Source organism: Hoplias malabaricus, chromosome 2 (genome assembly GCF_029633855.1).
Source record: "Hoplias malabaricus isolate fHopMal1 chromosome 2, fHopMal1.hap1, whole genome shotgun sequence".
Classification (NCBI taxonomy): domain Eukaryota; kingdom Metazoa; phylum Chordata; class Actinopteri; order Characiformes; family Erythrinidae; genus Hoplias; species Hoplias malabaricus.
Window position 1 is genome coordinate 84,770,827 of NC_089801.1, and position 24,401 is coordinate 84,795,227.

At 41.1% G+C, this 24,401-nt stretch overlaps 1 pseudogene; it reads right to left on the minus strand.

The window, feature by feature from the left end:
- Positions 1-24,401, minus strand: part of LOC136678924 (NACHT, LRR and PYD domains-containing protein 3-like) — a 53,486-nt pseudogene that overhangs the window by 19,723 nt on the left and 9,362 nt on the right.

Below are 24,401 nucleotides of genomic sequence, written 5' to 3' on the forward strand. Positions count from 1 at the left end.
GGTGTTTTTACTAAAGCATTTCATAGACATTTCATTAAGACCCCAGAACTGTGTTCACTTGTGGAAAATGCCACTGATGTTATTTGACAATAGGATGAAGTGAGAGTGGAGGGGTGTAATAGAGCAGTGGAGAGGTAAATGGTGACTTCACTTACTACAAATAATCAAACAATGACATATAACTGATCAATAAAAACTATCTGTGAAAGATGTACTTATTATGAGTGCCCTAAGTAACATTATTATGCATTAAATTTTAAACTTCTGTTTCACTCTGGAATCTCACTCATACTTGTCTTTGCATATTCACTAAGTTTCCAGTTTGATAAAACGTTATAACATGGTTATAAATAAGTTAACGTTATGTTAGAGTTCATTCACCAATGACTTCTGCTGGCATTCCTGAATCTCATAAATATGTTAAAATAATCCATGTACGGAGCCCTGGAGGGGATGTGGGTAAAAAAAACAAATTCAAGTGAACGATTTACAATTTGTTCAAGCGTTTTAATTCATTTGTATGATTCGTGCTCATGAATAACTAATTGATTCTCTGGGGGCTCCGTAGAAGCCAGATGCCTTTTGCCAAAACCCTTATAATGTTGGAGCCCAGGTTCTAATGGCTGCAGTCACTGCACATGAAGTAAAATTACCTTATTTAATCCGTAAAGACAAAAGATATCAGTTCAGTGTTGATCACACTGTGTACATATGGATTATTAAGCGAGTGGAAGGAAGTGTTGAAGTAAATGGCGTGCATCATCAGTGACACTGACGTGGTGGTGGTGTGTGAGTGTGTGTTGTGCTGGTGTAAAGTGGATCAGACACAGCAGTGCTGCTGGAGTTTTTAAACCCTGTGTCCACTCTCTGTCCACTCTGTGAGACACTCCTCCCTCGTTGGTCCACCTTGTAGATGTAAAGTCAGAGACAGTAGCTCATCTGTCGCTGCACAGTGTGTGTCGCTCGTCCTCTAGTCCTTCATCAGTGACACAGGACGCTGTCGGCTGGATGTTTTTGGTCGGTGGACTGTTCTCAGTCCAGACACTGAGGGGTTTAAAAACTCCAGCAGCACTGATGTGTCTGATCCACTCTACCCCAGCACAACACACACTAACACACCACCACCACGTCAGTGTCACTGCAGCGCTGAGAAAGAGCCAGAACATCATATCTGCTCTGTGGGGGTCCTGACCATTGAAGTGCAGCATGAAAAGGGGCAAACAAAGTATGCAGAGCAACAGGTGGACTACAGTTTTTAGTTGTAGAACTACAAAGTGCTCCTGTATGGTCAGTGGAGCTGATACAGTGGATAAATGTTGTAGAGACAAGGTAGGTTTTCCTAACCCAATGATTACACTGATACAGTGTATACTGCCCTTATGGTTAAATATTTACACACAGGTCTGGTTCTAGACAGATTTGCCCTGGGGGGGGGGGGGCAGTAAAACATAATGAGTGGACAACTCTTTAGTCATATTTAGAAAACTAGAACTGTATTCTGAGATTGATTTCATACATTAAAAGACCCATTTACAGATTGATTACATCACACTACTGCGAGTGTGCTGTCCCTTTTCAAAGAGTCCTCCACATGTGGCTGATAAATTCATCCAGAATATGTTACATTTAATCAGAATAGCTCAGCTGTAAGATTAGAAATACTTCTGTGGAAGGTGTGTTTTGTCCAGTATCAGTACTACACTATGTTCACTGAGGAGAGCTTAGACACAAATGTAAGACCAGGATGCAGAGTGTTAATAATAATAATAATAATAATAATAATACATTTTTATTTGAAAGCGCCTTTCAAGTGACCCAAGGACACTGTACAATAGATAATAAAAATAAAAAATAAAAATGAAAATAAAAAGTAAAAAAAAAAAGTCAATAAAAGGTAAATGCACATACAAACATAAAATGACCATAGAGACATATACATAGTATCATCCATATGCTAGTTTAAAAAGATGAGTTTTGAGTCTGGTTTTAAAAACATCTAAAGATGAACAAGCTCACAGTTCGTCAGCAAGACTATTCCACAGCTTTGGACCCGCAACACAAAATGCTCTATTTCCAGTGGTGCTTAGCTTAAAATGTGGGACCTCAAGCAAATGGAGGCTTGAGGACCGAAGAGTACGCACTGGAGAGTATGACTGTAGTAAACTACTTAGGTAAGAAGGGGCAAGGTCATGCAAGGATTTAAACACCAACACAAGCAATTTGTAGTGTATTTGGTACTTCACTGGAAGCCAATGAAGACGACTTAGGACTGGAGTAATATGCTCCCATGATCTTGTATGGGTCAGCACCGTAGCAGCAGAGTTCTGCACATACTGCAATCTGCTCAAAGCCCGAGCAGGGAGGCCACACAACAGAGCATTGCAGTAGTCGAGCCTGGAAGTTACAAATGCATGGACTATGGTCTCGGCAGCAGTGAGAGAGAGAAAAGGGCGAATCCTAGAGATATTTTTAAGATGGTAGAAGGCTGTCTTACATGTGTTGTTAATATGTGAGTCAAACGATAATGTAGAATAAAAAATTACTCAGAGATTTCTCACTAGTGTTGAGGTAGAGACAACAAAACCAGGGACACAAACAGTAGTGTCACTAAGCCTCCTGACTGTTGCAGGAGAAGCAATTATGATGGCTTCAGATTTTTTATTATTTAAGCTCAGGAAGTTCTCGATCATCCAAGCCCTCACATCAGTTAAGAATTTCTGCAAGGCACTAGGTTGCAAGCTGTGGGAAGGTTTTGTACAAATATATATCTGGACATCATCAGCAAAACAGTGAAACTGCAGCCCATGATGTCTAATGATGTCACCAAGAGGAAGGATGTACAAAATAAAAAGCAGTGGCCCGAGAACAGAGCCCTGGGGGACACCATGTGACAAGGAGCATGTGTCAGATCGAAAACTTCCCATTGAAACAAACTGCTGCCTACCAGAAAGATACGATTGAAACCAAGCTAATGCAGTACCAGTTACGCCAACCATGTTTTTGAGCCGAGTTAGTAAAAGGCTATGACACACTGTATCAAAGGCTGCAGTAAGGTCCAACAGTACAAGAAGACTCAGCAGTCCTTGGTTAGCTGACATCAGCAAGTCATTGACAACCCTAACAAGAGCAGTTTCAGTGCTGTGATTCCTCCTAAAACCTGATTGGAAGACCTCAAACAGATCACATGATTGAATAAGTTCTGTTAACTGAGCAGCTACTGTTCGCTCCAACAGTTTAGGAAGGAAAGGGAGATTAGAGATGGGCCTATAATTTGCGAGGTTCTCAGGATCTAAGCCAGGCTTCTTGAGAACTGGAGTAATAGCTGCCAGTTTCAAAGAAGCTGGGACCATTCCTGAACTAAGTGAAGCATTGATAATTTTGGTAATAAGAGGACAGATAAATGGAGAACAGGCTTTCACCTGCTGTGTAGGAAAAGGGTCTAACTGACATGAAGTTGCCCTTGAGAAATTAATAATCTGTGAAACAAGCTGTTGGTTTACAGTATTGAAGGTGGAAAAATAGCTGCTGCTGAACTGAGGAGATAGTTGTGGAATGTTTAGCCTGGTTGCAGTGGGCTGGAACTGAGAGTAAATTGTATGTATTTTATGATTGAAAAAGTCCATGAACCGAGAGCAGAGTTCAGCTGAAGGAACCATAGGGAAACTTTTCACAGGGCTCAATAGCTTATTAACAGTAGAAAAGAGAGCTCTAGGGTTACTGTGGGCACCATGAATTACATCAGAATAATAGAGTGTTTGAGCTTCCTGTAGTTTTTTCTTATAAAACAGGACCTGATCACTGTAAGCAAGGGCATGCACAGTCAGGCCAGTTCTGTTTGAGAGTCGTTCAAGCTGGCGACCAACAGCTTTCAGCTTGCGCAGCTCAGCAGTGTACCAGGGAGCAGGCTGAGAAAATGTAACCAAGCGTGTTCTTAGAGGTGCCAGGTGGTTTAAAATATGTGACAATGTTTCATCGTAGTGGGTCACTAGCAAATCAGGATCTAAGCAATCAGGTACCGGGCTCTGACTGAGTATCTCCATAACAGCAGGAGGACTGATATTTTTAACGCTCCGGAATGTAAACTGGCGTGATTGATGCTGCCCTCGCAGTTGACATGATAGCGAAGAATCAAAGAACACAGCTTTATGGTCAGATACACACAGATCAATGCCTCTCACATTAAAAGGGGTTTTACCCAGAGAGCAAACAATGTCCAAGGTGTGGCCCTTGTTATGTGTAGGAAAATCAACGTGCTGAGAAATATCAAAGCTCTGTAAAACATTAAGAAATTCTTTAGCAAACAAACAGTTACCAGAATTGATGTGAATATTAATGTCACCAAGCAGCAACAAATCACAAAAAACAGGAATAAGTGTGGAGATGAGCTCAGAAAACTCTGCCACAAAAACAGATGAGGTTTTTGGGGGGCGATAGATGAGCAGAACCAATACAGGTTTAACAGCAGAGACCAACAGTGCCAAACACTCAAACGATGTCATATTTGGGATTAAAACTGTTTAAACTTTGAGGCCAGGGCTGTACACCACTGCAAGTCCTCCTCCTCGTCCAGTTAAACGAGGTTTATCCACATATTGATAGTGTTGAGGCAGAGTCTGATTGAGCGCAAAATACTCGTTGGGCCGCTGCCAGGTTTCCGTGAGACAGAGCAGGTCGATGTCATGTTCCTGGATAATATCTGCGACAAACGTTGCCTTATTATTTAAGGAACAAACATTAAACAGAGCACATTTAAGATTATGATCAGTGCTTGGGGTGTGTAGAGATGTTGTAGACACGTAACATAGGTTCCGGTTATTTGCGTGATCAGTTGAGCCTGCCGTCGCCTGGGAAGATTTACGGCGACACGATGCCCACAGCGAGGGAATATTGTTGGGGTGCTGATAATAGTTATAAGTCCGACCAAGACCCCGATGACAATATTTAGGTCGTCGCAAAATACCAAGGTGACGATGGATCAATAGAGGAGCAGGAGTTTAACACTGTGCATTTCGGAGCGTAAAAAGTTCACCAAAAGAGTACCTTATCCGTACTTAGCCGTAACAGCCCAGTAGAAGCCAGAGAAATAATCCCGAAATAATCCACATAGCACGGTTCAACACAGGTGCTCTCGCGGCAGATGTTAAGCACAGTCACGGACGCTAAACTCTAAGAGAGCTCAGAGCCACAAGGAGAAATCCAAGGCTCATATTACAATAAATCCAGTACAAAGTTTGATACAGTGTGTTGGGTTCCGCACCACTTTTCCACACAGCGGGCAGAAAAACCGAATACAAACTTTAAAACTATTACAAACTTTGTCACCGGGGGAGAAGCGGCAGCCAAACGCGCCAGCGTATCTCTCGCAACTCGGAAGTCCAGTGTTCCAGATGAATGTGGTTTTATTAACAGAATTCCCCCCTTTTTTATCTTTCTCGTGTATGTGTATCAGAACATTTGTTCAAATCTTCACTGCACTTGCAGACACAAGCTTCCTCTCTTATCTGCCTTTCTCTGCTGCACTGATTGGATGTGTGCGTGGCTGATGTCACCCACAGAGCTCATTGGGAGATTTAGTTCTGCACTCTGCTTTTTGGATTCGGGGAGTCAGTTAATGTTCCCATTAAAATAAACAACACGCATGATGCAGCACTTAGTTTAGTAATGCTGGACTTTAGTAAAGCACATTAGTTTAGTTTAGTAACACATATTCAACTCAAAATAAACAATGAATCAATACACGACAGTATTTAAGTCTTAAATGTGTATATTAGCGCTCTTAGCCACAATGCTAATCCATGCAGAGACACTCATCAGAGAGTGAGAGGGAAGGCTACATGATTAAACTCTAATCGTCCTGTTCACAGTAACAGAACCTGTCTGCTCTGCTAAACTGCACCAGACAGTCTGTAGATTTTGTATGATTTAAAGAGCCAATCAGAAATAAGCAAAGCAAAGAAACATTCTGTGGTTGGTTCAGCTGGCTTTTGTGTTTGTGGGGGCAGAGAGGACATTTTGTGGGGATAAGGGGCAATGCTCACCCCTGCACCCCCCTCAAGAGACAGCCCTGTTTACACATCAATAATAAAGTCACTAAGAGTTTACCTGAGTGTCTCCAGTTTACAGTGTGAACTCTTCAGTCCTTCACAGAGCTTCTTCACTCCTGAATCCTGCAGGTCATTGTTACTGAGGTCCAGTTCTTTTAGTAGGGAGCTGGACTGTTGTAAAACTGATCCCAGATATTCACAAGTTTTCTCACTAAGTTTACAAGTGGCCAGTCTGAAAAAGAATAATTACATGAAAACATTTTTATGTTTCATTTCTTCTAACATTAGGATGGGAGACATTAGGATTCAGAAGATAGTCACCATCCCAAAGACAGTCAGTGTAACAAACACACAGACAAACACAAATCAGCAAAACTGAGAACAGAGAACAAAATAAATCCAAGCAGTTATAAATAAAATGGGAGGTTCTGCTTACTTTCCTCTCCCAGAGGTACATTCAGTTCGGTGTGAACAGTGATTCATTGTCATTTAACAGAACAGATGCTGAAGCTGTCTGTTCTGAACAGGACGATTAAGACAGGAAAGATTGATCCTTGTGGTGTTTTTACTAAAGCATTTCATAGACATTTCATTAAGACCCCAGAACTGTGTTCACTTGTGGAAAATGCCACTGATGTTATTTGACAATAGGATGAAGTGAGAGTGGAGGGGTGTATTAGAGCAGTGGAGAGGTAAATGGTGACTTCACTTACTACAAATAATCAAACAATGACATAGTACTGACCAATTAAAAAACTATCTGTGAAAGATGTACTTATTATGAGTGCCCTAAAGTAACATTATTATGCATTAAATGTTAAACTTCTGTTTCACTCTGGAATCTCACTCATACTTGTAGTGTAATATATATATATATTTATAATTTGTGTTTATAGCGTTGACCTTATTCAAACTCCTCTGATCTCTGATATTTGACTTAATGATATTAATTAAAGTTTATAATTGGCTTAGGCAATTAAAACATTAATAATTAGTTTGAGAATGAATAATAATCACGCTAAATGAGTACTTCAGGATTTTCAGGAAAATAATGAACAAAATGTAAACACTGTGATTTCAAATAATGAAAGTTTTATTAACAAAGAGAAGGATATTTACTGAACATAGCGTGATCTTGGAATCTCACGGCATCAAAGCAGGGGAAGCCGATTCGACTGCGGTGATACGCTAGGCACTCTAACTTGTGACTAATGTGTTGCTAACTGAGGTTTAATTACGGCAAAATTTATCAAGAAACTTGATTCAAATTTTCAGCTCTGGACATGCGTAAGTTTAGCTTACTTTTTCGTCGATTCTCACCGCTCGTTCAATGCAGAGGCTCTATGAGGTCCTGGGAGTGAAGGCGTCTCACTTGGTCTCGCGGTTCTCCCGCGAAAGCGTCCAGGCTGGGTCAGCGTGGAGGTCTTTCTTCGTCGGTTGAGTTTTCTCGGGCGTACCCAGAGTGTGATGACGCAGGCGACAGGATCCTCTCTTTGGCTTTCTGTCCTGAGCAGGAGAGTCCAGATGTATGGACGTCTTGGACGAAAGGTTCGCTAGTTACTGCAGATCCAGAACTGAAAATCGATTCAATAAACTCACTTATTCTACGACTTTCCTTATCTCGGCGGTGTTCTCTTACTCTGGCCACGAATAAGTTCACCGGCTTTGATCAGTCGTGAAATTAAACTTAGATTGGGCTATAAAACATAAACAAGGTTAAAAGAAAAGGAGATATTCAAAACACTCGACGCATTATTAAAAATTTCATACGATCAGCTAACTCAAGACGTCTCTTGTAAGCTTTTGATGAAATCTATGAGGTTCTATTTGTCTTGTCGGCGGGAAAGAGAAAGCGTCTCTTTGTTGTTTCAAAGTTTCTCGAAATCCTCGCTGTTGTTGTCGTCTTCGTTCAGTTCTGTTACTTCTGTGTCGAGTTGTCGTTCTGATGTGGTCTCTCTCGCTTCCAGTTCTCTTCTCTGTAAACTGTTGAGCTGCTCTGTGTTTTCAAAGCTAGCGCGGTCACGCCCTAACGGGAGGTGTCCTTTCCTGATTGGGCACAAATTCAGCCTCACGTGACCCTCACGAGGGAGAGAGAGTAGGAGGGGGTTTGAATCAGTGATTTGCACAGAAATAATATAAATTTCGCGTATCGAAATTCTTATACCTGTTATCAATATATAACAATGAGTACACTGGACTGTTAGCATCCAACATCCACATAAGATCCCATCTTGCGTACGTTGTTTACGTCCAATTCATGATGATACGCTGGAAAAGAATATTAATCCGTTTTCTCTATTCAGAGACAGAACTTTTCATGATAGAAACAATCAACAATATACGTCATTTCATTAGAAGATAGGCATTCATCTGAGGGTACAGAAAGTGACATTAATACATTTGTTTATACACATTTAATCAGAGTTTGACTATTTTCCGCTATTGTTTTAGACAACCCCGAGCGAGGCGTAGTTTCGCCAGTGTCCATTTGGGGTCGCTGTTGGTCCATGTGTAGGTTGTCGTGTAGATGAGTCAACGGGGTTCACTCGAGGTCACCCCTTCTAAACATCTGCTGATTCCCGTGGGAGATAATGAGAGACATTGAGGTGCCACTTCGTCATAAACAGGATTATAACCCTTTCCTTTTGTTTGAGGTTCCTGTCTCTTAGAAGCATCGTAAAATCGGTTATCTCGACAGTTCCTGGCCATGTGTCACTTGGGTGGGTGCGTGTGTGTGGGGGTTGCTAGGTTGCAGACGAAAAGTCTTCTTCAGAATGGAAAAGTTTTAATTCAAAACTTTTCATTTCTTCATTTCGATCTGGTTATCTGGTATTCGGTCCATACTCCACTACATACTTGTCTTTGCATATTCACTAAGTTTCCAGTTTGATAAAACGTTATAACATGGTTATAAATAAGTTAACGTTATGTTAGAGTTCATTCACCAGTGACTTCTGCTGCCATTCCTGAATCTCATAAATGTGTTAAAATAATCTATGTATGGAGCCCTGGAGGGGATGTGGGTAAAAAAAACAAATTCGAGTGAACGATTTACAATTTGTTCAAGCGTTTTAATTCATTTGTATGATTCGTGTGCATGAATAACTAATTGATTCTCTGGGGGCTCCGTAGAAGCCAGCTGCCTTTTGCCAAAACTCTTATAATGTTGGAGCCCAGGTTCTAATGGCTGCAGTCACTGCACATGAAGTAAAATGACCTTATTTATTCCGTAAAGACAAAAGATATCAGTTCAGTGTTGATCACACTGTGTACATATGGATTATTAAGAGAGTGGAAGGAAGTGTTGAAGTAAACGGCGTGCATCATCTTTTCGGCTGAGCACTAGAAGCTCATAGCTGTCATTTAAACACAACGACACCAAAATAGAATAATTATTTGCACTGGATCGAACTCCAGAGCCCTACATTTCACACAATTGTTCTGTTTATAACTTAGTAACCATAGATATTTTACATAATTCCTGTGAAGGGGTTTGTTTCCCAAAAGCATAGTTGATAACTACGTTAGCAGCTTACATAGTTGGAACGATGCAGTTGCTATGCAAGTGTTTCTCAAAACAGTCGTTGGAACTATCGAGGTAACTACTTTGGTAACCTGCATAGTCCGAACCATCGTTAAACAACACAGGTGTTTCTCAGAACCGTAGTTCCACTGAACGTTAAGTTGTGTAGTTGGAACTACAGCTTCAGACCTGTGGTTAGAAGCTTAGCTCCTGGTGACTACATCATCAATGATGGTACTGTAGTGTGTGTGTGTGTGTGTGTGTGTGTGTATATATATATATATATATACAATATAATATATTGATTACAAATCTGAGGGCAGTTTTAAACTTTTAAATAAAAACAATACAGCCTTTACATAAATTAAATGTTATTAATTAATGTTTATATTTAATTTAATTTGATAACAATTATAAAAAGGTTTGAAAAATATATATAAAAAACCCTGGTATTAATACACAGTCATCATTTAAATCCTGGTATTAAATACCTCACCTTGATTTTATTTTTATACCTGATTTTTTTAACTATGAATGGCCATTATGAAGTACACTGTGAGCTTAGAGATAAGTTTTAATGAAAGGAACAGGAGAGAAATACTTAGGATTAGCAGCTTTCATTCCCTCAACACTGTGTTTTCCAGCAGTAGTCGGTCTCATTGTGTCCCTTTTGAAACAATAAAGACATGTTTCAGTTATATGTTGGGGATATAATAACTTTAATGTAGTAGTTTAAGGTGGATTTGAATATTATTTTATCTTCAGTTCACTGAAGGATTGTCAACATGTCTTTTTTAAACAGATACAGATTTATAAATTCATTAATCACTAAGTACACCACACATCACTTTTCCTGCAGAACTGTTGGACAGAACACATCTATTTCCTATTCCCCACCTCTAGGATGAGGAGCTGGGGCAGCATGTAAACCTGATTTACAGGCCTTTATTGAAGTAGAGAATGGGCAGAAGGGATTGGATGCAGAAAGGATCAATCAAGGTCTGTAAAAGTGAAAAAAGCTACTCATTATACAACCAGTACATTAATACAAATAAAGAGCTATATTAATTACTCTCTGGTGGGTGGGGGACAGTGGGTCTGAGGAGCTATACACTGCACTGGCAGCAGATGCTTCAAAGCCAGTGGGTCTGGGTGTGAGTGTCACGCCCTCGTCTCGTCATGTCTGTTTTCCCTGGCCATGTGCTCTTTTAGCACATGGCTATGTGTGTTGTTGTTCCAGTCCCGCCTTTGTTCCGCCTCCTCGTCTGTGTCATTTGTTACCCTGCCCCCTTGTTATCTGTCTCAGGTGCGTCTCGTCTGTGTTTTGTATTTAAGTCCCCTTCCTGCACTTCCTGTTTGTTGGTCATTCATTCTTTGTATCTTGTCAAGTTTGTTGTATTTTCAAGTCTGTCTGTCTCTGCAAGTCATTCTCATTCGTTCTCTTACTCGTTCCTATTCCTAGCCTTGTTTCGCTTCTATTGTCGCTCTGTCCGGTCTGTCAGTCTCTATCGTGTTATGTTGTCGTTTTACTTCCTAGTTATGTTGTTTAACCCTCTAGTTTGTCTGTCCGTATCTCTAGTTTATCTGTATTCCTCTTCAGTCTGTTTAGCTCTCTGTCCTGTTAGTTTGGTAGCTCTCTAGTCTCTGTCCCTTTAGCACTGTTTAGCACTCCGTGTTTATGTTTAATCTGTTTAGCACTCCGTGTTTAGATTTGGTCCGTTTAGTCTTCAGTGTTTAGGTTTCGTCTATTTAACTCTGTGTCCTAGTTTAGTTCGCTTAGCTCCTTTGTCCATGTCTCTGTTAGCTCTCTGTTAGTTGTCTTATTTTTGAAAGTTTTTTGTTTGTTATTCTTTTGTAAATTAAAGTTTATCTGTGCTTTAGCATGTGTGTCCGCTCCGTCAGTCCTCCCCTCGTGCCTGACAGAATGACCAACCGATATATGGACGCAGCTAGCACTAAGAGTCTGTATGACAGGGCTTTGGAGTGGAATATCCGAGGTTCCGTATCCCCTACCGGAAAAGTCAACTCGTGAATCGAGTGATTGCACCTCCGCGAGTCCTGACAGAATGAACTACCAATATAAGGACGCAGATAATACAGACTATCTTTTTGTGAGGTGTGCTGTTCGCCGGACTCCATTCCGTACAGGCCCCAAAGATCCTGTGGGGGAGGTTTTGAAAGCAGCCTCGGAATGGAGTCGCCGGCTCTAGCTCATGCCTGGCGCGGTTCCTTATTCCATACCGGAGGAGTCGACTCATGATTCGAGTAATTGCGCCAGCGGGAGTCGAAAGAGTCGGCGAAAGAAACGTGCTGGAGGCACCCCCTCGATGGTGGATTACCCCCTTAGGTCCGGGGAAATTTTTTGGTGGGGGGGGGTGTAAGGGTAGGGGCTGTTAGCTTCCAAGCTCAGGACAACGGAGGTGGGGCTAACAGGGGCACACCTCTGAGGGATCTGATGGGTGTGCCCGTCAAACCCCCTAAACCCTCTACAGCTCCAGCACGTGCCCGGCGAGCAGCACAAGCCCCTGCCTCCGTGGACATCGTCGCAGGGCCCCCTGCCTCCGTGGACGTCGTCGCAGGGCCCCCTGCCTCCGTGGACGTCGTCGCAGGGCCCCCTGCCTCCGTGGACGTCGTCGCAGGGCCCCCTGCCTCCGTGGACGTCGTCGCAGGGCCCCCTGCCTCCGTGGACGTCGTCGCAGGGCCCCCTGCCTCCGTGGACGTCGTCGCAGGGCCCCCTGCCTCCGTGGATGTCGTCGCAGGGCCCCCTGCCTCCGTGGATGTCGTCGCAGGGCCCCCTGCCTCCGTGGACGTCGTCGCAGGGCCCCCTGTCTCCGTGGAAGTCGCTGCAGGGCCTCCTGTCTCCGTGAAGGCAGCACCCGCCGCTCTTGTCTCTGGGAGCGCGGCATCCGCCGCTCCTGTGTCCATGAAGGCGGCGCCTGCTGCTGCTGTCTCCATGAAGGTGGCGCCCGCCGCTCCTGTCTCCGTGAAGGCGGCGCACGCCGCTCTAGTCACAAGTTGGTTATATTTTCAAGTCTGTCTGTCTCTGCAAGTCGTTTTCATTCGTTCTCTTACTCGTTCCTATTCCTAGTCTTGTTTCGCTTCTATTGTCGCTCTGTCCGGTCTGTCAGTCTCTATCGTGTTATGTTGTCGTTTTACTTCCTAGTTATGTTGTTTAACCCTCTAGTTTGTCTGTCCGTATCTCTAGTTTGTCTGTATTCCTCTTCAGTCTGTTTAGCTCTCTGTCCTGTTAGTTTGGTAGCTCTCTAGTCTCTGTCCCTTTAGCACTGTTTAGCACTCCATGTTTATGTTTAATCTGTTTAGCACTCCATGTTTATGTTTAATCTGTTTAGCACTCTGTTTAGATTTGGTCCGTTTAGTCTTCAGTGTTTAGGTTTCGTCTATTTAACTCTGTGTCCTAGTTTAGTTCGCTTAGCTCCTTTGTCCATGTCTCTGTTAGCTCTCTGTTTGTCTTATTTTTGAAAGTTCTTTGTTTGTTATTCTTTTGTAAATTAAAGTTTATCTGTGCTTTAGCGTGTGCGTCCGCTCCGTCAGTTCTCCCCTTGTGCCTGACAGTGAGGGCCTCTGTGTTGAAGCAGCAGGGTGGAGCAGATGAGTTCCCAGACTGAGGGGATTCTGGGGTCCAGGGGACAACCCAGCCCTGGGGGAGGAATGGTTCTCTATAGAACCCTAAACACTTGAAGAACCTTAGTAAGATTAAAGGTTTGTTTGTATCATGAAAGTGTTCTTCAGACTGATGGAGAATGTGCTGTAGATGGCTCTATATAGCAACATTTATAAAAGGGTTCTATACGACACAAAAAAAGTGTTCTTCTGTTTTTATGATTTCAAACTTTTAACAATAAAGGAACCATTTATGGTGCCATACAGAAGTGTTTTCTACAAGGTTCTCTATAGAACCATCTATAGCACATTCTCCATCAATCTGAAGAACACTTTCATGATGCAAAGGAACCTTTAATCATGCAAAGGTTCTTCAAGTGTTCTATGTAGAACCATTTTCTTTACTAAAGAACCCTTGTAGAACCATCTTTTGTAAGTGTGAGATTAGGGCATAAACATATAGCAGTTGTTTTCTCACAGATTTCCCACCCTCTCGCTCTAAACTGTTTAATTACTACACGACTCACTCAGAAGAAAAAATAAAAAGAGTTTAACTGTACCTGTCACGCCTTCGTCCTGTCATGTCTGTTGTCCCCGGCCATGTGCTTTTAGCACATGGCTATGTTTTGTTTATGTCCTTGTCTCCGCCCTCGTCCCGCCTCCTCGTCCGTGTCATGTGTTAACCCGTCCTCGTTATCTGTCCAGGTGTGTCTCGTTTGTGTCTGTATTTAAGCCCTCTTGTCTCTCATCCGTTTGTCGTACATTTCCCCTTTATCCTTTGTTTAGTAGGTCACGTTATTTAGTCTGTCCGTCTGTCTCTAGAGTTTCCCCGTTTCTTCTCCTTTGTCGTCGTGTCGCTTTTCATCCGTCTGTCCTGTTTACCCTGTCTAGTTTCCTTTGTTTAATTTAGCTTGTTTGGCTCCTTGTTTGTTTTTGTTCTGTTTAAGTATCGTTGTTTTGTTTATATTACAATATCCCGTGTATCCGCCTCCGTCAGTCCGCCCCACGTTCCTGACAGTACCCTTTGTGTGTGTGTGTGTGTGTGTGTGTGTGTGTATATGTGTAAAAAGATGTTATCATGTTGGTATATACTACAAATATATATCAGAAGAGGCAGCGTAGAATACTTTACAGTACTTTAGTGAATCAGTGTTTCATCACTGAGAGCTTCAGTTGCTGTTATAAAAACGACACTATGAACGCTCTCGGGTCTCGAACCCACCTCTGTACGACACAGAAATGCAGGGTTTTCACATGTAGCCCACTGCACCACTGAGGAACACTGCTGAGAGTTCTCACCGTCATATTTATAAACTTTTATAACATACTTCATATCTATTTTTTATAATAATAAATACACTGAAATATTATTGTTTTTGTTACAAAACAATCTTTGTCTGTTATCACTGTTATTTCTTTGGTTTTATTTTAAAATATGCGTTTATTTTTAATTAAAGTAACGTTATTCTTTTTGCTGCTGATTGTATATGATTACAGTATGATTAATTGTGGTCACAACTCTCATATTTTCGCCTAATTTTACAAAATGTGTGAGTTTTTGCAAGTTTCCCGCTGTGAAAACCAGACCAAACACGTCTGGAACCATTGTAGTTTGGACTACGGTGGTTAAAACGAACATGGTTCTAACTACTGTGGTACTAACAAAGTGTGACGGTTTTGGGAAACGGTCAGATTTCAGATGTTGGTTAGTTTATAGATGCATCGTACCACGATAGCTGCGTCGTTGTACGGGAAACACACCCCAGGACACTTTGTAGTTCTACAATTACAGACTATTGTCCATAAGTTGCTCTGCATACTTTATCCCCCTTTTAATTTTTTGAACGATCAGGACCCCCACAGAGCAGGTGTGATGTGGTGGAGGATCATTCTCAGCGCTGCAGTGACACTGACGTGGTGGTGGTGTGTGAGTGTGTGTTGTGCTGGTGTAGAGTGGATCAGACACAGCAGTGCTGCTGGAGTTTTTAGAAAACCTTTAGTAAAGCACATTAGTTTAGTTTAGTAACACATATTCAACTCAAAATAAACAATGAATCAATACATGACAGTATTTAAGTCTTAAATGTGTATATTAGTGCTCTTAGCCACAATGCTAATCCATGCAGAGACACTCATCAGAGTGAGAGGGAAGGCTACATGATTAAACTCTAATCGTCCTGTTCACAGTAACAGAACCTGTCTGCTCTGCTGAACTGCACCAGACAGTCTGTAGATTGTGTATGATTTAAAGAGCCAATCAGAAATAAGCAAAGCAAAGAAACGTTCTGTGGTTGGTTCAGCTGGCTGTTGTGTTTGTGGGAGCAGAGAGGACATTTTGTGGGGATAAGGGGCAATGCTCACCCCTGCACCCCCCTCAAGAGACAGCCCTGTTTACACATCAATAATAAAGTCACTAAGAGTTTACCTGAGTGTCTCCAGTTTACAGTGTGAACTCTTCAGTCCTTCACAGAGCTTCTCCACTCCTGAATCCTGCAGGTCATTGTTACTGAGGTCCAGTTCTTTTAGGAGGGAGTTGGACTGTTGTAAAACTGATGCCAGATATTCACAGGTTTTCTCACTAAGTTTACAAGTGGCCAGTCTGAAAAGGAATAATTACATGAAAACATTTTAAAGTTTAATTTCTTCTAATATTAGGAAGGGAGACATTAGAATTCAGAAGATAGTCACCATCCCAAAGACAGTCAGTGTAACAGAAACACAAACAAACACCAATCAGCAAAACTGAGAACAGAGAACAAAAGAAATCCAAGCAGTTATAAATAAAATGGGAGATTCTGCTTACTTTCCTCTCCCTGAGGTACATTCAGATCGGTGTGAACAGTGATATATTAAAATATTTTTTTGCTCTACTAATATAATAAAAACATGTAAAATGGACAAAATAATCATTCTACACTGCCATTGTGGTTAAAGAAGCACTAGGTAAGATATTGTTATATTGCACCTGGGGCTCCCCCTAGTGTAATATATTTATTGCACGCAGGGGGGCTGGGAGGAAAGGAGTGGTTTCCTATTCTTCACCAAAAGTGACATAGTGCAGTTTCTGCAGTGCTGATCCTGAATTAGCAATGACAGAGAATCTAAACATAGCACAAAATGTAAGGAAATGTGTGTTTGTAGATTATTTCTTTGTTGTTACAATGTGTCTTGGCAAAAAATCTTACACCATTGGAAACTGTTAATTTCCCTTTTAAATGGTGTCACGTTTGTAAGGAACATGCATTTGTGGGATGAGCCGTAGAGCTGAGTATGTGAGTTGCGCCCATGAAAAATTTGCCAAATCCTCTCTGTCAATGCCAAACAGCTTATTCTGTGTGATGGTGTGGGGCAGCTTCTCCCTCTCTAGAAAAACGAGGCTTGTCATCATTGGAGGCTTCTCAATGCAGAGAGATATCGAGATTAAATTCTGTAACCAGTGGTGCTCTCATATCTCCACAGTCTGGGACTGAACTCTATCCTCCAAGATGACAACACTCACCCCCACAGAGCGGGGTTTATCTGAGACTACCTCCAGAATCTGGGAGTGGAGAGGACGGAATGGACTGCCAGCTCCTGACCTCAACCCCATTGAACACTTGTGGGATCAGATTGGGCGTGCTGTTCGTGTTACAGTGACCAACACAACCACATCGGCTGACTTGTGACAAGTGCTGGATGAAGAACGGGATGCCATCCTACAGCAGTGTGTGCCCAGTCTGGTGACCAGCGTGAGGAGGAGGTGGAGGCTGTTGTGGCTCTGTGTGGTTCTTCCACACGCCACTGAGGCTCCTATTTGTTAAATGAATAAATTGTTTAATTGCCAATACGTCTTCTTTCTTTTTTTCAATAATATAAGATTTACTGGCAAAAAGCATTGTTACAGCAAAGAAATAGTCTATGAACACTTATGTCCTTACTTTTTGTGCTATGTTTACATTCCCTATCACAGCTCAGTAGAGCATCACAATTTTATGTAAAATATTACATTTGTTCTTTGAGTCAGGACATACGTATTTAGTGTCTTGGTATTGTTTCGTGACTGTCATATCTGTGTATATTCAGTTATGGTTTAGAGGGACATGATTCGCTATGTCAGGACATACGTATTTAGTGTATTGGTATTGTTTCGTGACTGTCATATCTGTGTATATTCAGTTATGGTTTAGAGGGACATGATTCGCTATGTCAGGACATACGTATTTAGTGTCTTGGTATTGTTTCGTGACTCTCACATCTGTGTATATTCAGTTATGGTTTAGAGGGACATGATTCGGTATGTCAGGACATACGTATTTAATGTCTTGGTATTGTTTCGTGACTGTCATATCTGTGTATATTCAGTTATGATTTAGAGGGACATGATTCGCTATGTCAGGACATACGTATTTAATGTCTTGGTATTGTTTTGTGACTGTCATATCTGTGTATATTCAGTTATGGTTTAGAGGGACATGATTGGCTATGTCAGGACATAGGTATTTAGTGTCTTGGTATTGTTTCGTGACTCTCACATCTGTGTATATTCAGTTATGGTTTAGAGGGACATGATTTACTATGTCAGGACATACGTATTTAGCTGCCTAATTAAAAGGTAGGATATTTTGATAGGCTAAAAGAAGTTTATCAGAAAATACTCCCAAAATAAAGAGATATGCACAGTCTAAATCCCTGTAAAAGGGCAAGAATAAGGTAATTAACAACCCGGTCTCACACTTACTCGTGATATAGTCACATATATAGGAGACTACAATTTTTGACATAGTCGCATTTTTTTGACATTTTATCGACAATATCACAATCATAAGTGAATGGGTAATTACCATACAAACCGTCATATCCGTGCCCCGTGTTATGCAACAGTAACAGGAAAACTCTTCCTCATTAAGGCGTCATTAGCATCCATTAATAACACGGTCTTGTTTTTATTTACGGAAAATATAACGTTACTAATTCATTATTTGCTAAAATATCGAAGGAAATAATGGCTAGAGAAATGCTTTTTTCAGTGTTAACCTTTTGAAAATTAGTCAAAATAATGTTAAGTGAAAAACATTTTCTTGTTAGAGTTAAATCTAAAGTAGGACACCAATAATAAACCTTGCTTAGGAGAAATATTATAATAAAGTGTTTATGCCTTTGTTGGAATAACAACTTATTCCAATATGTAATTACATCATGCCTTTTTCTATGTTATGAGTAATGACGCCTGTAATGAGGAAGAATTTTCATGTTAGTGACGCATAGTGTTTGTTTGTTAATTACCCATACTCTTATGATCGTGTTATTGTCGCATAAAATGTCGGAAATATGCAACTATGTCACAAATTGCAGTCTCCTACATATGTGACTATATCACGAGTAAGTGTGAGACTGGGTTGTAATTAAAGGTGATTTTATTGATATCAAATCAAATCAAATCAAATTTATTTATATAGCGCTTTTCACAACTGATGTTGTCACAAAGCAGCTTCACAGAATTCCAGTAAGACAAGATTTGACATGAAATGTAAAGACAAATGTAAAACCCTCAAGTGAGCAAGCCAGGGGCGACAGTGGCAAGGAAAAACTCCCCCAGCTGAGGAAGAAACCTTGGGAGGAACCAAGGCTCACAAGGGGTGACCCATCCTCCTCTGGTCAATCTACTGGTGATGATAGTTAGTAGTCCATGAGAACTTCAGTGTAGGGACAGCTTCAAGGCACTTGGTGGTTGCTGGAGCGTGGGCAGCTGGTCTGAAGCGTGGAGGAGGATCTCGACAGTCATCCATCAGTGTCCAGACAGACAGGTGGGCAGTCGTTTACTCGGAAAGATGTAAAGGGATGGAATTAGTTTTGAACTGTTTTGTGTTTGTAAAGTAGAAAATATGAAAATTTCCAGAGTGTGGCTAATGACTCCGGCAGATCTGACTATGACAGCATTAACTAAAAGGAGAGAACCAGGAGGACACACAGACACGGGAGCATCCTGAAACACTGGCATCCCTCCGCTCCACCGTCAACAAACCTGAGTGATCGCGAGAAGCGGCGGGACGACAGCACCAGCGTCTCAGTATACTATAATTCCCTGTGTCCATGGACCCCCCGGATCTGCCGCCTTTATCTATGGGGGAGCATTAGCTACCAAATGATAAACTAAACAAATGAGTTTTTAGCCTACATTTGAAGATTGCGACTGTGTCTGAGTCCCGAACATTTTTTGGAAGATCATTCCAGAGTTGGGGGGCTTTATAAGAAAAGGCTCTTCCCCCAGCTGAGGCCTTCTGAATTCTGGGAACATTTAAAAATCCAGTATTCTGTGATCTGAGTGAACGTGGAGGCTCATAATAGGAAATTGTATCTTGAAGATATTCAGGAGCAAGCCCATGTAGAGCTTTATATGTTAATAACAAAATTTTGTAGTCAATGCGGAATTTAACAGGCAGCCAATGAAGTGATGATAAAACTGGGCTGATATGTTCAAATTTTCTAGTTTTAGTGAGGACCCTAGCTGCAGCATTTTGAACTAGTTGAAGTTTTCTTAAATTGCTGCTGGTGCATCCTGACAGTAGTGCGTTACAGTAGTCAAGCCTTGAAGTAATAAAGGCATGTACTAATGTTTCTGCGTCCTGGAGGGATAGGGCATTTCTAATCTTAGCAATATTGCGAAGATGTAAAAAAGCTGTCCTAGTGATACTACCTATGTGTTGATCAAATGATAAATCCGGGTCAATTATGACACCAAGATTTTTTGCTGCTGAACCAGGTTTAACTGGAAAGTTAGCTAGATCTAAAATTAAATCTGATAATTTATTTCTTGTCACTTTTGGACCCAAAAGCAGGACCTCTGTTTTGTTGCTGTTTAGAAGGAGGAAGTTACGCAACATCCAGCCTTTCACGTCTTTTACACAGTCCTCTATTTTCTTTAATCTGTGTTTGTCATCGGGCTTGGCTGAAATATACAATTGTGTGTCGTCTGCGTAACAGTGAAAGTTAATGTCATGGTTTCTTATAACTGTGCCTAGCGGTAACATGTATAATGTAAATAATAATGGTCCTAAAATAGAGCCTTGTGGAATTCCAAATCTTACTTTAGAATAATTTGAATTTAGATTGTTTACTTTTACGAATTGATAACGTTCCGTTAAGTAAGATTTGAACCATAATAGGGCTGTCCCTGTGATTCCAACCATGTTTTCTAACCTTTCTATGAGAATATTGTGGTCTATTGTATCGAAGGCTGCGCTTAGGTCAAGAAGCACCAACAGGGATACGTGGCCTTGATCAGAGGCAAGAAGAAGATCATTTGTTATCTTGACTAGAGCTGTCTCTGTACTATGATGTTGCCTGAATCCAGATTGGAATTTTTCATATATATGATTCTTATGTAGATATGAACTAAGTTGTTGGGCCACAGCTCTTTCTAAGATCTTAGACAGAAATGGCAAATTAGAAATAGGCCTGTAATTAGACAGTGTACTAGCATCAAGATTTGGTTTCTTGATCATAGGTTTAATAACTGCTAGTTTAAAAGCTTTGGGTACATGGCCCAGACTAAGCGATGAGTTTACTATAGTTAAAAGAGGATCAATAATAGCTGGTAGTACTTCTTTGAGCAACTTTGTGGGAATTGCGTCAAGTGTGCAAGTTGTACAGTTTGCGGAGGTGATAATCTTCTCTAGTTCTAATTGTGGGAGTGGGTAAAAGGTTTCAAGTCTTTCTTTTACAGTTATATTATGTTTTATTTCATTCACATCAGGTGGCAGCCAGGATGGATTTGATCCTGTGGCTAGAGTTTGTTGTCTAATATTCTCAATTTTATTATTAAAAAAGTCCATAAAATCTTTACTGGTGAGAGTTGCTGGAATTAGTTGTTCAGAACCTGCTTGATTTTTTGTAATTCTAGAAAACACACTAAACAGTGCTCTCGGATTATTTTTATTATTGGAGATCAGCGAGGCCAGATATGCTGAGCGAGCTTTAGTGAGGGCATTTCTATACTCTATAAGGCTGTCCTTCCAGGCAGAATGAAACACTTCAAGCTTGGTTGATCGCCATTTCCGCTCTAGTTTTCGTAATGTTTGTTTTAAAGTACGGGTCTTATCATTATACCATGGTGCGAGCTTTTTCTGTCTTATACTTTTATGTTTAAGTGGTGCTACCTTTTCTAAAGTAGATCGACAGGTATTTTCTAGGTAGTCAGTTAGTACATCTAGGTCCATTGGGTCTGATGGAGTTGGAACTGGGGTCGATAGTTCTGGTAGGTTTTCTATAAATTGTAGGGCGGTAGATGGTTTTATTATACGCCTTGTAGAATAGCGAGGGTTCTTACATATATTATGGATAAAACGTAGCTCATATGAAATTAAGTAATGATCGGAGATTGCTGAGGATTGCGGTAAGATATTAATTTTGTCAATGTTAAGACCTAGTGTCAGAACTAAGTCTAAAGTGTGGCTGCAGTAGTGTGTAGGCCCTGTTACATTTTGAGTAATACCAATAGAGTCTAAGATTGAGGTAAATGCCTTTTTTAGTGGGTCACTTTCCTTCTCAAAATGGATATTGAAATCTCCTACAATTATAACTTTATGATTGCACATCGCTAGGTTTGTAGCAAAATCGCTGAATTCTTTCAGAAATTCTAAGTAAGGCCCTGGTGGTCTGTAAATGTTGCATAATAAAAATGCGTCCTTTTTTGTGACCGGATTTGTAATAATAGTGGAGAGAACCTCAAAAGAAGAAAAGGTGTCACATTGTTTAAGACTAATTTCTAGGGTATTTTGGTAAATTACACATACTCCACCTCCTTTGCCTGATATTCTTGGGCTATGTGCATAATTATAGCCTAGGGGGGTGGCTTCATTTAGTGCTAAATATTCATTTGGTTTAACCCACGTTTCCGTGAGACAGAAAACATTGAATTTATGATCACTTATAATATCATTTACGATGAGTGCTTTTGAGTTTAGCGATCTTATGTTGAGTAACCCAAATTTTAGTTCTGAGGTGTTGCTGCTAGGTGTTGTGTATGATTTAATATTGATTAGGTTGCTGAAACAGGCTGATTTTGTTTTTCTACTTTTACATTTAGTTCGGGGGAAAGACACAGTCTCAATACAGTTGAACCTGGGTGACGCCTCAAGACAGTTCGCAGACGGTCGGTTTAGCCTGTCTGTCTGCGGCCTGGTCCCGGCTCTGGATTGTCAGCAGCTATCTACACTACTCTGCCGACTAACTAAAAGACTATGTGCTATACTGCAAGAAAGTAAGGCAGCACCCTCCCGCGTGGGGTGGATACCATCCCTACCTATAAGACCAGGCTTGCCCTCAAAACGTAACCAATTGTCTATAAAGCCCACTTGATTTTCGGAACACCACTTGGACATCCAGCAGTTTAACGCCGAAAGTCTGCTGTAAGCTTCGTCGCCACGCCGCATTGGTATGGGACCAGAGCAGATTACGGCATCGGACATCGTCTGGGCCAGTTTAATCACCTCTGTAATATTACCCTTAGTTACCTCAGACTGCCGCAGACGAATATCATTGGCCCCTACATGAATGACTACCCTCGAATATCTCCTATTAGCTAACAGTCTAAGGTTGCCACTAATATCCGGCGCTCTGGCTCCCGATAAACAGCTAACTGTTACTGCCGGCGCCCCTAAAGGAGTAGCTAGTTTCACGTGCCGAACAATAGAGTCTCCTATAACCAGAGCACTCTTAACAGGCTCCTCAGCGGGTGCTTCGCTGAGCGGGGCAAACCTGTTTGACACGCGAATCGGAGGAGCGTGGTGTCCCGGTGGGCTAGCTTTGGCCTCAGCGTTAGCATCAGCCTTAGCTTTCCGGCTATGACGCCGAGACGTCACCCATTCACCCCGCTGTGAGGGCTCTAACGCCGGAGTCGTGGGGGTGCTAACTCTCCCTAAAGCACCCGGAGTTGCTAACACTGAATCTCGCTGTTTATCCCTCAACAATAATAAGCTCCGGATGCGCACTTCTAGCTGGTCCACTTTATCCACCAGAGAGCTAACTAGCTGACACTTACTGCAAATACAACCACTATATTTATCGCTAGAGGTGGAAAAGGGCGTTAAACTAAACATGCCACACTCTGAACAGGCAAAACAGCCAGTAGTAGCCATGGAATTGCAGGTACTTACCGCTTTTAGTGAATTTTAGTAACTTATACCAAGAACGTTACTCCAGGGTCCGGTGGCAGTTTTAGTGCCTCTGTAATGAATATTCCTGCGGAGACAATCTACAAGATAGATCTATGGATGGTTAGTAGGTTATAAAAACAGATATAAATATAGAAATAACAATGGAAACGATTAAACAGGAAAACCCGAGCGATCAAAACAGCTTCCAAACGGGTACAGAAACCCGTTAGTGCATTTATACACAATGATAGTGCATTGTGTATAAATGTATAATTTTGATTTTGATAATGTGATTAAGCATGTACATTTTTGGAATGCTGAAGCAAATAACAGTAAGCTAAGACTGTATAATGCACCTGTTTTCCCATAAAAACATTAAAACTTTTGTGTCAGAGCATACTCAGAGCTGCTGTAGGATAGGTATCGATAGGTAGCACAACTTGTCAGAGCACCTGTTTAGTTCTTACAGACAGCCTCAGAGACCACTACATCCATCACTCAGCTGGACATTAATGAAGTAAGGTAAAAGTTTCATCTTATGTTATTGTTTCATTCCTTCAGGATTCAAAAGGTGATCTTGTATGTAAAAAGGTTGGTGACCACTGGTTTAGAGGGACATTTCCTATGTCAGGACATAGGTATTTAGTGTATTGATATTTGTTCATGACTGTCATATTTACAATTACACACGTTTTGTTATACACATGCTTATTTCTTTTGTGGGTATTGGAACAACTAAAAAAAAGGCAAAATTGATATTTATTTCATGCAAAATTCAAAAAATAGGGTGCACATTGTTATTTGTACCCTCAACTTAATATTTATTTTCACACACTTTGGAAAAAATATCTGAACTGATCTGTTACTACAACAACAACAACAACAACAATAATAATATAAATATTAAAAATATATTTTATTTGTTGGTGTTTTTCATGACACTCAAGGTCACCTTACATCAACTAAAACCTATAACCATCAACAAGCTTCTTACACCTCTCAACTTGAATTTTGGACCGGCAATTTTAAGATGTCTCCACATGTGTTCAATGGGATTTAGATCCGGCCTCATTGCTGGAC